The sequence below is a fragment of the Rhynchophorus ferrugineus genome, unplaced genomic scaffold (assembly GCF_030347505.1).
Source record: "Rhynchophorus ferrugineus isolate W39M unplaced genomic scaffold, kcgeb_rfMv2 rfM2, whole genome shotgun sequence".
NCBI classification, from domain to species: domain Eukaryota; kingdom Metazoa; phylum Arthropoda; class Insecta; order Coleoptera; family Curculionidae; genus Rhynchophorus; species Rhynchophorus ferrugineus.
In genome coordinates, this window is record NW_027472581.1 from 10,356,191 (window position 1) to 10,372,263 (window position 16,073).

The 16,073-nt window shown below is 30.9% G+C and overlaps 1 protein-coding gene across 1 annotated transcript in view; it reads left to right on the forward strand.

Moving 5' to 3' along the window:
* Hs3st-A (Heparan sulfate 3-O sulfotransferase-A) overlaps nucleotides 1-16,073 on the forward strand; it is a 480,225-nt gene that overhangs the window by 200,801 nt on the left and 263,351 nt on the right. The window lies entirely within an intron of this gene.

Consider the following 16,073-nt stretch of genomic DNA (forward strand, 5'->3'; position numbering starts at 1 on the left):
AATTGTTTCTCTAGGTGTCTGCCGATGATAATTAAGCAAAATTAATTGCGCGTTGTTGCAAAATTGATCAGTAATAGCAGGTAATAGAAGCAAGGTTACCTTCTTGCATGGGAACAAGTTGTAAGGGTTGTGAATGATAGAGTGCCAGACCTTATAACTTTGCATTACCATTATTTCTGTCGTAGGTAATGTACACATCAGATAGGGCACCTTCTGATTACCATATGTTCCAATTAAAAAAATAGAAAATGATTAGAAATATTTTGATCAATATATAATGTAAAACCTCAAAACTCTATAAAACCCCTTATGAGGGGAAATTTATAAGAATACTCAAGAACCCCTAACATTAAAAAATATCTTAACATATTAATGTCTCATTCTGAAATATTTCCTACGGATTTAGATGTTTATCTATAGTTTACGAGCAACAGTTTCATCAATGATAGAATTTGACTTAACCTTTTAAAACCTTTTTTTAACCTTTGGAAAGCCAATACCTACCGAGAGATGTATTTTAACTACTAAAATATTTTCTGATAATAAAATCACGAAGGAAATAGATTCATAAATGGTTATTCATATTATCTGCCTATAACAAAATGAACAAAGGAAAGAATAAATTATTTTCTTGAAAGTTGTTATTGCCATTTGCATGAATATCCAATAATTATATTACAAATGAATTATTTAAGATCAGTAAAAATGTGTTTCAATCTGTCGATTCTCTCGATTTTGTTGATCATCAAATTACAGCAAAACGATTTTGTATATACAACGTGGCCCGTAAAACTGCACGAAATATTTTAAGTGACAATTTTATTAATTCAGATAAAATCAGCAAAACAACAATGAACAACATGAACAACAATAACATGTACCTTGACTAATAATATACTCAGTCTCCGGTTTCGAAATGGTCTTTTCGCGCGACTATATATAGCTTTAACCCTGAAATTTTCGGTAATGGGCAGCAGTCTTCTGGCGACAATCGGTTCGATTGCTCCAGCGACTCAAAATTGTGGCGTATAGTACAGGCCTTGGCCTTTAAATTGGACCAGATACTGTACTGAGATCCAGCGAGTAGGGAGGCTATTCTGTCGAGGTGATGAAGTTCGCAAAATGGGCTCGGCACCAGTGTTTCATCGCTTTTGCCACATGGTTCGGAGTGTAGTCTCATTGGAACATTCAGTTCACATCGCCGAAGTGCTGCTAAGCTATCGCGACGATACATTTCTTGATTAATTTAGACTCCTTGGTCAACAAGAACAAGGGGGTTTTGCTGCTGGTGCGAAATTCGCCATAGGCCATGACGGCCTGTGGATTTTCGGGGTGTTCAACCATCGCCGACATACCAGGAGCCTCAACGAACCAGCTCCTGTAATTTTGTTCATTACGCTCTTGCTCAACGGTGAATAGCTTCTCGTCCGTGAACAGAAGACGCCCCCATCGCTGAGCAGCGGTCCGATGCTTGAGTTGGCGACCTGCTCTCGTTTGTGAGAAGCTGAACATTTTCGGGCTTCTACGCCTTGACTTTGAGCTTCTTTTTGGTTATTCGATGAACCGACTTTTATGAAACTTTCATAAGATTTTGTTGGGAAACCCTGTCTATCTTCTAGGAACATAGAAAATTGACAGAAAAAAATGCTGAACGGGCAATTTTGAAAACTAAAACTGATCCAATAAAATAATCACAAAATCAAAAATAAAATACATTTTGTTTCTATTTCCGATAATTATTGGAACAAGCATTTTATATTCTAATAGAATTTTTAGCGATGTATACAAATATGTAAAATTACTAAATATATAAAGAACATATTGAGTAGCACAGAATAAGTGCGATAATAAATTGGAGGTAATTATTTTAAGGAGCGCTTTATTAACTTTAAATTTAGTGTATGTCTGGTTTTCTGTACGTTGCCTCGACGCCATTATTCGTTAAGCAATTTTGAGGTTAATGGCGTAGCAAAGTGTTCTCATTTACGCCGCAAAATGTGTATGTCTGATAACGGCTTTTGCGTTCTATATAATCTAGTAAATGACATTTCCAGATAGAGGTGGGCGTTTACTTAGATTAGATCGACTTTGTACGTTTTAAGTATGCAGCTTTATTAATGTTATTTTTAAGGTGTATAACAGAATGTATTGTTGTGGCATAAAAATTGAAAATAAATATATTTGGAAAGAGTATATTATTTCGACGTATTCCGTTATCCAAGTGGACCGTTCTGTGGTTTAAAGGTATTCTAGTCTGCATAAATATTGCAATTAATATTTGTAAACAGGTTGATCCAGATAAAAAGTATTGTTGTTATTGTTTCACAAGATATTGTTATTGTACAAACTAATTTTGAACCCAAGGTGGACCTATGTGAGCAACAATGGGATTCAACAAATAATTCCAATATCAATATGTTCCTGGGTATACCTAGGATCAGTGAAGAAAATAAATACAACAAATACAGTTTTTTATTTCTTATTTAAGATTAACCAGCGGTAACTAAATGGTCGGTTGCTGATGTGGCTTCGGGTTCGGTATAGAGAAGAGTATTGCGGGCAAGGGAGACCATGGTTTACGACTGGGATTGCCGTAGGTGGGTATTTACCGGGAGTTCTTTGGCACCTAGGGAAAACTTTACATTGAGTATGTTCTTGAAACTCTTCAGGAACGGAATGCCTAATTCGAGGTGAGTGTTAACGTTCTTCATAAACCATGGGGCATTGAGTAACACGCGAGTTCTTTTTGGACTGGAACACTTGGAGTATTACAAGTTGTATTGTTACAATTGTACAAGTAGTACAAGTATTCCTGCTTGTTCATGTGACGTATACTTATTCATAATAAAATTTGAATGTCTACACAACATAATGGTTAAAGCGAAACTGAGCTAAGCATCACATAACATAGATGGCGCGTAATCAAAATAGATTCTGGACTTTTCCCCACGTGTCCTATATCCTATATTCTTGGAATATACCAGAAGTATCAATGTGGTAAAATCAACTCTTATATTGTTGTAGTTAAGCTAGTAAGCTGGTATAATTAAACTGAAAGCTAAACTTATAACCAGTACACCAGTGAAAGTACATCCATCAAATATTATTTACTTTGGGTCTGAAACCTTAGAAGCTTGAATTTGAAGAAGAAAAATGAAGTAATGAAAGGAATTCAATAATGAAAAATTATTAGATAGTGAAAACTAGTTGTGATTAGATTTTCAAATTAAACGAAATATTTGTTCATTAAGTTACTATTAAAAAAAAAGAAGAAGAATATATTTTTTGAAGCTAGCCAACAACTAATACATTTTCGGACATCTTCGTATAAACTATGCTGCTGAGATAGATAATATATTGTATCTAAGTCTGATACAGAGGGTAAGTTAGAGTTTCTAATTTCCATTTAACTAATTTCATTCAGTTTTTCAGAAGCTTTGCAACGTATAGCCTAGTGATGTATCAAAATTTCCTTTATTCTACCAACTCTAGCAGTGATCGATGTCTTCTATCTGTCTTTGAATGATATATGAATATTATTGATGTCAAATAGTGTTTTTTTTTTCATTTAAGCAAAAAGTCACGCCGCAAAAAGCAAAATATAACAATATAATATAAAATATAATAAATCTGTATGAATATCGAACGAACCAATCTTATAGTATTTTGTAATTGTTTCATGACAATATATTTACCATTTCAAAGAATATATTAGATATCATTCGTATTAGAAATCAAAAATGATTGAGAGTTTTTCTTGTGTCTCCTTCAGTGAATTTTCGGATATTATTATTACTACAATTTTTGTCCTTCAAAGAGACTTTTTTAAAAAAAGATTTAGTTTTTTGCTGCTTCAATATAACGATTTATTTGTTTAAAAAGTTGTTGTTGTCATAAAATCAATAGCTTAATTTACTACTTAATTGAAAATGTAAGTGAGCAAAAATATAGGTTAAAATTTTAGGTATAACTTATTCTAGAATTAGCTCGAAGACAATTATCAGAAGAATGTAAATTCAGTATAACTTAACTTCATGTAGTTCAATAATAATAATATATTCCAATATTATCTAAAATATTACTTGGACTGAACAGGTTTTGGTTATAATCATGATCGATCACGAATAGGCCAATGATTCTGTAATTCCCTTTTTGCTGTATTAAGATAATATTTTACATTCGAATACTCCGAATCTAAAACGTTCCCTGTTTAATTTCACGCCGGGAAATAGTAATTTACATCAAACTAAACTGGAAAATGAATTTGCATATGTACAATTGTCGACAGGGGAACAGCACTGGCTTATTTAACGAAAATGCAACAATTACGTTTCACTGCTTAAACGCAAACGGACTCTTTCGGTTAGATTTTCTACATTCTCGCTTCCTTTATCACTTTAATTGTTTCGGTCATTATTGCAAGTATGCAGCTTGTACTACAAATCTCCCACTATATTAGGATGTGCAAAATAATGTATATAATTAAAAAAAAAGGATTTATAATATTATTAGCTTATAAACTTATCGTGTGCAAAACTATATTTGACTTTAGATGTTCAATAAAAACATGGCGACCATAATAATAATACATCTTAATCCAATTTAATATGATGTAATCTAGAAATAATATTGCAAGTATTTATAACTACTATTGCCCAATAGTAAAAGTTCTTTTCTCTTGTAATTGAGAAAAGATGAGGCATTGAAAATGATACGTTATATAGTTACATAATGATATGTTATGTTAAATTTGTTTTGACAAAATTGTCATTTTTCTTTATTATTTATTTATTACATTTTTACTAGTCGTTTCCGTCTAACCTGCAATTTGTTTTTGTGATAACTGAAATCTAGGTATATAATTAGGAGGACCCATCGACACTATCTCAGTATATGTTGAAATAATGTTTATACATGTCACTGTTGTATTTTTTATTATATGTACCTCACTACACAACACTATACAAGATCAGATGGTTTGATTCTTTTGAGTTTATGTCCTGTTCTGGTGGTATCGAAAAGCTGCAATACTTTAATAGTCTCATGAAAATGGAGTCTTTTCTCATGCCCCCTTGCAATTATCTTGATTTCTTGACTAACTGTGGGTATCTGAATTTCTCGATGTAGGTAATCAGTCCTATAGTATTTGGGTGCGCCCACAATACCTCTCAGGATCTTGTTCTGAAAAACGTGTATTTTATTTATGTTATTCTTGGCAGAACATCCCCATAATTGAACTCCGTATGTCTATAAAGATTTCAGTATTTGCTTATATAATAGCAATTTATTATCTACTAATAATTGTGATTTTCTTCCAATTAGCCAGTACATTTTCCTATAATTCTATTCCAGTTCTTTTTTTGATCTTTATATGTTCCTTCCAACGAAGTTTTGCATCAAGATTCATTCCGAGACATTTAGCTATATGGAATGTTATATGGAATGATAGTATTATTTAATGTTATTGGTACTTGTACGATCTGTTTATAGGTGAACTGCACATGTACAGATTTACTTTCATTATTTCTTATTTTCCAAGCTTGTGTCTAATTATTTATATTGTTACTTGGCTATTGTAATATTCGTGAGGCTTCTTCACTATTGTCTCCGACAGGTATAATCGCAGTATCATCAGCAAATGTAGCCATCGTAATATTCTCCATTTGTGGTATATAACAAGAGTAGACTGGATAAAGCATTGGTCCCAGTACACTTCCTTGTGGTACACCTAGTTTGACTCCATTTGTTGTAGACTAAGGTAAGGTAAGCTCGTTTGACTCTAAACATTCTGGTTCTAATGTACGACTTCAATAATCCTAATTTTTCATTGTTCATATATATATCGGATATAGAATATTAATTATATTAATATGTTTGTAGTTTAAAATTTATTAACATATTAAAATAATGAGAAAGATGGGCATATTTTTAGAGCTTATAACGATTTATTAAAGGAATGGGATTTGTAACTAATAAATTATCTACTAAGTCATTAATTGAGAGCAATTAATAAGATATTAAAAAAGTAGAATGGATTATTTATAGAGAATATAGGAATAAAACAATTTTGAAATTATTGCTTGACTTATTAGCATACATATTAGTATATGAATTAACAAAATTTTGCAAATACACAATGTACTAAAGGTCTCTATTTAAAATCGTTAAACGAACTTGCGACTTTTCAAAACTTAGGTCTATAAAACTACTATAGGTAAATTATTAAACATTTATCAACCGCTTATAAAAAATTATTAAATTGCTGTGAATAATTCATAAATTGTCCTATAATTTCTAATTAGTTTCATTTTTCTCCTGTATATTTTCATTACTGCATTCATGTAAACAGATAATCTTTACTTAGTTACCACTCTTATTTATTCTACTTCTCCACTTCTAATGCAACAGCTGTAATATTTTAGTATAATATATAAGAAACATTTAATTCAGGCTATTATTTTATGTAAAATTCTGAATTTTCACCCTTAGAAGTAACCTTATAGTACATTTTTAATTTGTTTTCTATTTTTGTTTTTTTTGTCTTTCTTTAATCCACTGCTTCATGTTATGTGCTGTGTTCTTTCGTTTTATGTATAATATGAGAACTAACTACTCACCATCAGATGCGCTTTACAACATTCATTTTAATTCTTTATACACAATTAATATATGTATTACTTGCAATATTCTGTTAATCCTCCGTTACGAAATCCATTTACTAATGAAATTTCAAATTGATTAGAAATTAATATCAACGACATTTAGAGAAATATATTAATAATGTAATATATATATAGTATGTCTCTTGACCTGACTGATATAGGTTGAACTATTTGCCAACCTATTGTTGGTCTAAAATTGCATAAATCAATTGCAGCCTATCGTATATATATATATATATATATATATATATATATATATATATATATATATATATATCTATATATATATATATATATATATATATATATATATATATATATCTATATATATATATATATATATATATATATATATATATATATAGATATATGCTATATTTAATGAAACTTAGAATGCTGGCTTGGTTGAATGCGCAGTGGTAAATGCGACAGGACGGTCCTCCTACTGTTGCGATAGCCGCGGTTTCGAATGCATATTTCGGCATGTTTGTAAATTTATGTTTGTGATTGTTTAACATTTGTGATTGTCTTTAGGTAAGAGTGCAAAATCCGACAAGGAAATGATCCCAGTCACGTCAGTAACCAGGCTGGGTAAAACAAAAATGTTAGTTATGTATCAAAATTTCCTTTATTCTACCAACTCTAGCAGTAATCGATGTCTTCTGTCTGTCTTTGAATGAAATATGAATATTATTGATGTCAAATGGTGTTTTTTTTATTTAAGCAAAAAGTCACGCCGCAAAAAGTAAAATATAACAATATAATATAAAGTATAATGAATCTGAATGAATATCGAACGAACCAATCTTATTGTATTTTATAATTGTTTCAAGACAATACATTTACCATTTCAAAGCACATATTAGATATCATTCGTATTATAAATCAAAAATGATTGAGAGTTTTTCTTGTCTCTCCTTCAGTGAATTTTCGGATATTATTACTACTACAGTTTTTGTCCTTCAAAGAGACTTTTTTAAAAAAAGTTATAGTTATTTTGGTGTTTCAATATAACGGTTTTTTTGTTTAAAAAGTAGTTGTTGTCATAAAATCAATAGCTGAATTTACTACTTAATTATTTAACATTTGTGATTGTCTTTAGGCAAGAGTGCAAAATCCGACACGGAAATGATCCCAGTCACGTCAGTAACCAGGCTGGGTAAAACAAAAATGTCTTCAGAAATGAATGAGGCTTAATGCCGAAGACCGTGGTGGGAAGCCGACGTTAAACTGTAGGTCTAGTTCAGATAAATCCTAGTTGGTAAAAGGAAACTTTAAAATATAAAAAAATAGGCGTTGGATTCAAAATGCCTCTTTGACATATGATTTGAAGTTATAACATTTTTCTAATCAAAAATAACTTGAACATGAAAATGCTAAATTTGATATCACGTGGAGAACAATCTGGAAAATTATTACATATTAAATTTGTCAATCCAAAATACTAACAGTAACATCTTCATTTTAGGTCGGTTCAGGAACACTTTTCTGTTTTGATTGAAATATATTCCTCCTGTTTTGACTATTTTGTGGATATATGTATAATCTGCAGAATTATCAAATTAGATTTTGATTAATTTTTATTTCTATTGATTATATTGTTTAGTGTTGAATGAATAAGAGATAGTTGTAGTTTTTAATGGATATGTTACCTTATTATTATGTAATGTTGATAACAATTTTCTTTGCAAACATACTTACCTATTAGGTAGGAACAAATCTTGATAGCAACATAGTAATTGAGCTCCCTTGCCTACTTTGTATCGCTCATTGTTTACTTAACTGAAATAAATCCTAAATGTATATATTTTACTTCAATTGAATATGTTACTTTTATCAAATCATATTTGGATCAAACCTTGTTACTGTGGCTTTGAGAAAATTGAACATAGGATTCAAAATAGGAGTATAGTAGGTCAGTTGAAAAGTGCTCGGGCTACCATAGCAAAACACATTTTTTTTCACAAATTTAGTTTTTTCATTCAACATAATTCCCTTCAAGGGTGATACATTAATTATAGCGACCCTCCAAATTTTCGATACTATTATTGTAGTACGATTTGTCCTTTGCTTCAAAATAGGCTTCAGTTTCGGCGATCACCTCTTCATTCGACGAAAATTTCTTCCCAGCGGGCATTATTTTGAGATCTGAGAACAGGAAATAGTCGCTGTAGGTCAGATCTGAAGAATTCGGTGGATGAATAAGTAATTCTAAGGCCAATGCATGGATTTTTGCCATCGTTTTCACTGATTTGTGACACGATGCATTTTCTTGCTGAAGCAGAACTTTCCGTAAGTAAATTCCTTTTTATAATTTTTTTTTAAATAACAAAAGTTGCATTCGTTTTGGGCAAATATCAAGAGATTTTCTATTTATAGTAACAAAAAGTCATTATAAAAGCACCTAAATTGATATCGAAATCACCAATATTTTTGACTATTTCTAAGGAGTTCATAGTACTAATGAAAATGGTATTTATTTTAATTAAAATGGTTTATTTTAAAGTCGGTAAACAATTAAGAAAGGTGGCTTTTAATATCTTGACATGGATTATTTATTATTTTTGTAAACAAACCACACACTACGTAAGCCTATATATTAACAATATCTTCAAAATACATTAATGATATTTAAATAATTATAATATAAAAGTTAGCCATAACATGTTAGTTTATTATGATTTGATTTAACACAAACTCTTACCGAGGTTCCACGATCATATTTATTTTTCTTCGGTTAGATATTCACCGTTCTAATGGAAGTGTTCCGCACCATTTCGCAGTGCTTCTCATTTGTTTTATTTTACTATTTTCAACAGATTCTTAACAAAACATTTCGCAGGAAAACAAAAGCGAGGAAATTAAAATAGAAAGTATCGTACGATGTACGATGAGATACGGTAAACACTTCTCTTTGTTTAGTTTCTTGCCGGCTAATAATAATAAAACAAAAACTTCGGTTTTTGTGTTGAAGACTAATCAACTTTTCAGCATATATAGTTGAGCTAAGGTTCCAAAAAATATTCTAGATTCAAAAACACACAGTTACTTATAAAATATTTACAGATGATTGATATCTCTAGTCATCTATTACTCATGCTATAACATATCTTTTCATAACACATACTTTTTCCTTTCTGGTTTAAATTCTAGGCTATCGAATCAAAAATCGATAATAAAATATGTTCGCAGGAATTTGAAATGTTTGAATCATTTAATTTTTCTCTTACTAAGTTCTTCTTTGGCTTTTACCAGACTTGCTGTATTCATTAGACTTGCTCTTATTTTTCGGTTCTCTCTAATAGTCGGTCGTTCCTATTAAATGATTACTTCTCTGGAGATATCTTGAAATATTATTTCAAACATACAAAAGCATAGATAAATATACATAACATAAAATAAATAAACATATAAAAGAACATATATTGAAGAAAGAGACAATATTGAAGAACCCTCACGAAAATTACAACAGGCAAGTGACAACATAAACAATTGGACACAAGCTTGGAAAATAAGAATTAATGAAAGTAAATCTGTACATGTGCAGTTTACCTATCTATAAACAGACCGTAGAAGAACTAATAATATTAAATAATACTATCATTCCATATAGCCACAATGCTAAATATCTTGGAATGAATCTCGATGCAAAACTTCGCTGGAAGGAACATAAAAAGTAGAAAAGAAAAGAACTGGAATTGAAATACAGGAAAATGTATTGATTAATTGGAAGAAAATCGCAATTATGAGTATGCAATAAATTGCTGTTATATTATTTACTACTGAAACTTACATGGACTTACGGCGTTTAATTATGGGGTATTCTGCAAAATGTAACATAAATAAAATACACATTATTCAGAACAAAGTTCTGAGAGGTATTGTGGACGCACCCAAATACTAAAGGACTGATTACCTACATTGAGACCTTCAGATACCCACAGTTAGTCAAGAAATTAAGAGAATTGCAAGGGGGCATCAGGAAAGACTCCGTTCTCATGATAATATTAAAATATTGCTGCTCTTAGATACCACCAGAACAGGACACCCACTCCAAAGAATCAAACTGTCTAGTGTTGTGTAGTGAGGTGCATATAATAAAAAATACAGCAGTGACATGTATAAACATTATTTTACCAAAGACTGAGATAGGGCCAATGGGTCCTCCTAGTTATATACCTAGACTTAATTTATCATAAAGACAAACTGTAGGTTAGACGGTAAAACGACTAGTAACAATGTAATAATTAAATGATAATTAAAAAAAAATAATTGTAGCAAATATCACACAAAAAAATGAGTCCTAAATATTCTTCCTCGCTTTCCTTAAAAAGGAACTCAAGATATTTGTTAATCCTATTAATATATTGAGGAACACATTTAACATAAGATTAGGTAAAAGTTAGCAGAACTAACACAATATTTCAGTTGTTTCTACCTTTTCTTTAAGAATTATAAACAACATTACGGTAAACTAACACATGCTACAATGCTATCTCCCTCGTTTCCAAAAGTTAAATAAAGCGCATCTTTACGATGTGATAAAGAGTTAATTAGAAAAAGTATTTTACCTTTACACAGGAAAACGGCTGCCTTAAAAGCCGTAAAGTTACAAACCCTCGTGCGCTATAAAGTTCAAGGTTGTTTCTTTTCAAACCTTCACGCTGCTTTAAACTGATAAAATAATTACTCACTCCTTGTTACTAGATGTAATCTAAATTTTTATTAATTCTCCCTGCGAAAAAAGAAGAGCCGGATTACGTGCTCGCATTATAGGCCGCTGGAAAGTATAAACTTTTAATTAATAACCCTTTAAATGGTGAAGTATTGCTATTTTATTAATGTATTTTTTCTGTGAGGATGGGAATTTTTTTGTTATTGGTTAATTTTAAATTAGTGGGGGCTAAGAGGTAAAAGGTTGAAAGGTATAGTAGTAAAGGGATTTAATTTATTAGGTGTATGCATGTATTTTGATCATATATTTCAGCGACAATAAGCATTTATTAATAAAAAAATATTAAAATCAATCATAGATATAGAAAACATTCAATATTTGACCAGGAACATATAATGTATAAACCCTATATAAAGTTGCAGTACGTTGATCTTTTAAACACCTGCATCTCAGGAATACAATAAAGTTAAACAAGAAGAAGTTTATTCAACAATGAAAGAAGCTACAGCAGGTTTACTACAGGCAGTCATTATCTCTGGTTCTTTATCTACTCTATACATATGACATATAACAATTATATATAATTATATATTGTTTATTAGATATAATAAGTAACAAGCAAGAAGAAAATTGCAACACGCAATGGAGCAATGGACGCATGTTAAATTCACCTACAACCAAACATACGTGTCATACAGTAACAATACTTATTAAACTTGCGATGAATCTTAATACAAAACTTTGTTGGAAAGGTCATATCAAAGATCAAAGAAGGTTCATAAAAAAAGGAAAGAACTTGAATTAAAATACAAAAATTGTTCTAATGATTTGGAGGAAATCCTAAATTATCCGTTCATGGTTACAAGCTCTACAAGGAAAACCTAAACTCCATATGGTCCTGTTGGATTATGTTATGGAGATGTTCTGCGAGAAGTGGTAGTAGTTTTGGATGAATCCGGATACTATAGGACACGAAGAAGTCATGGATAAAATTAAAAAATTTCCAATATTATGTGGAAAAACGATGAATATTTCTATTTACTCTTCTTTTATTAGAGACTAAGTAAGGTCGAATCTGTCTTCCTAGATACCCAGTTGTAAGTCAATGTAGGGATAAAATGAAAATAAATAATAATATTCGTCCGCAACTAATAATAATATATTAATAGCAATTGATACAGTATGTGTTAAATAAATGCCAAGCTATGTGGCAGAGAACGCTGCATAAGGCAGAACTATTCCACATCTTATGCATCAGTGCATGCTTCTCAATCATTCCTACAGGTGGTGGAACCTACGCATGAAAGAACATGCCATGAATATATTATTTATTTTGTTGAATTGACTTCAGTAGACATCTGAGGTAACACCTAGGTTGTTCGCTTCGTTTTAAATCATGGAAAACTGATATTTTATATAGAGAAATGTAAAATTATCGATCTTAACAGTTCGATTGGATTGATTAACAGTTTTTTATCTTGACGCATTTCATTTTTACTAATAGATATTGCATAATATATACAATCGACAAAAAATCAGCTATATATAATTTTTAGGAAAAGTAGGACTTTTCAGTAAGTAAGGCTTTAATGTCGCATATATACGGTAATTGTAACCAATGAAGCCAGTCTGTAACATGCCCGAAAGGCCAAAGACATCATAGAGTGTAGATAGACGTTTTACTTAAATAATAAACCGAGGAAAAGTTTTGCGTGGTCCGACAATGCTGTCTCTGAGACCACTTTTTTGATTAGTTCATTTGAACTGGCCTACAAAGCCATTTGATCGGCTCATTTCTATAACCCGATTGTTTGCATCAGTTATGACGTCATTTTTATGCGTCTGACATAAAGTACGATTAGTATTTTTGTGTCTTAATATATATATATATATATATATATATATATATATATATATATATATATGTATATATATATTAAGACTCTACATGTGTATCTATATGTTACTCTATGAAAGACATATAGATAGTCCAGAATATTCTAGATGTAACACCATCTACTTGATGATATAAAAGTTATTTTTTCGTTTTTATTATTATTATAGTTTCGATATCCTTGCTTTTTTGGGAATGGAGAAAGGAAAAAATGCGTTAGTTAATTATACATTTTGTGGAATTTACGGTTATGAAGGTTTAACGTTGATCTCATCATTGACAGTCAGTTGATGAAAAGGTCTATGAATATTTTTTACATATTGAGGATTGTTAAACATTGATCCTTCACAAAACACTAATAAAAACTAGCTCCAGATATTCCATATGAACTTTTTTCAGCAGATTATTTTGTTATATGAATAGGTGAAATGATGGGTTTGCAATTAAATGATAAATCAATACATGATTATCCTTTCCATATACCGTCTAAAAGGAGTTTAAGAGGGTATAGTTCAGATTGTAGTTCCATACTTTAAAAAATATATATTGTTTCGTATATTTTGATAACTAAAATTTTAATAATATATCATTCAGACAGAATTCTATAGAGACAATGATTTGTAATATATTAAGATAAATTTATTTCTGTAAGGTTGCAACTAATATTCATCAACTCAATCATTTTATGTTTAAAAGTAGTTTTCTTAAGATTCTAATTTTTAATAGGTTTATAACGATGCATTAAGCACAATTCAATTTTTTTGAATATAATTAAAACATACTTATTATTACATAATCTCCCTAATATTCACCTATGAATTTTATTCAAGTGTTTTTAAAAAATATATTGATGTCTTCTAAAATATTGATAAATATTGATAACATGGATAAAAAAAATCCAGCATAATTATGATATAAATTAATTTAGTAGTTATGTGCGGGATTTAGAAAACTGAAACGAAAATTGTACCATACGAATGTTCGACGTGCTAAAGAAGAGTTTTCTAAATCTAAAAAAATGTTCCTATCGATCCCTTCCTTAACAATACTGCGTATCTGATAAATTTTCCAGTTCTTGTGGGACAAGAGGGAATCTCTAGAGAACCAACGAGGCATTACAGAGCGCAAAATATATCAAAATTAGAAGAGAAATAGTCTTTGTTTTAGATCACATTTAATTTTAAAGAGATACGTGCTATGTTATTTTTAACAATTTATATATTTTTGACACATATATTCAAACTTATTTCATTATTTATTATAAGCTCTTAAAAGTAGTTAAATATCTAGAGTATAATTGAAGAGAATACCGTTTTGATTGCGCGCCATCTTGGTTATGTGACGTTTAACCCAGTTTTGCATTAACCATTATGTGGTGCGGATGTCCAAATTTTATTATGGATAAATATACGCCACAAGAACGAACAGAAATAGTGACAATATTTATTGAAAATGATCGTTCCATTATTGCCAGTTGCGTCAAAAATATCCTAGTCGTCCAGTACCTCACCAAACCACGATTTATCGTTTACATGCGAATTTTTGACAGTATGATATCACAGCAGACATACCCCGTTCTGGAAGATAACGGATGTCTCGTAACGCTAAAAATGTGGCTCTGGTGCGCGATAGTGATACAGAGTCGCCAGAAACATCAATTCAGAGACTTGGTTCCCAGTTACACATTTCTGGATGCAGTTTAAGGGGAACTTTGATAACTGATTTGAAAATTTTCCCGTACTAAATTCAATTAGTCCAAAAATTGCTACCGGGAGATCCTAATCAACGAGTTGAGTACAGTAATGCCATACTAAGGCTCTCTGGTGATATTAAAGATTTTTCGCCTAAGTTGATAACGAGCGGTTTTGGGGAACACTGAACATTGAAAATGACTCTATGGTGTGGTATTCATGCTGGAAACATTATTGGTCCCATTAAATCTTCAAGATGTTGCAGCTACTGTTACTGCTGAATGCTTGCTGAAGCGCAAGTACTAGAAAACATGTGGTTTCAGCATAATGGGGCCACAACACATGCAGCTCTTTCAACAATTCAATTATTGATCTACGTTATTCCACGAAGACTAATTTTACAAAGTGGCCAGAAAGCATGACCAGCCACACCTCCGTATTTAACAGCACCAGACTTTTTCTTACGGGTTTTTAAAAATCAAAAGTTTATGAGAATGAGCTCCAAATAATTGAACATTTTAATGACAATATTCGTCACGAATTTGTAGAAATTTAGTCTCAAATGTTGCAGGATGTTAAAAATAGTCGAAAATTTCATAGCAAATCGCTGTCAGCATTTAGCCGATATATTTTTGAAATATAACAGGAAAAAATATAAAGACCAAATAAAACTTTTTATGAAAACTAAATTTACTTGTCTATTCGTTGAGCAAAGTTATAAGCAATCAAAATGGTCCACATTGTACAATCTATTTATATTTAATTATGTTAAACCCCAATTTCCGATGTAAACAGGCAAAGAACTTAAGCTGAAGTACAAGAAAATGTATTGGTTGTTAGGTAGATATTCAGCGGAATCTTCAAATGTGGGCTGAATGTTAGTGTTCCACTAGGCGGCTGTATTAGGTAAAGCAATAGAAATATCTTTCAAGGATTCCAAAGCAATGTACTGCGAGGCATTGTTGAAGTTTCATGGTACATTCGTATCGAAAATCTGCACAAGGTCCTCAAGGTAGGAACTATCAATACCATTATCAAGGATTCTGCCCAAGGAGATCAGTATATCAATGTTGGTATACTTTAGCTCCTACATAATAATGGATTAGTCAGAAGATTAAATAGATTAAACCAATTTATCCAACTCGGTGATG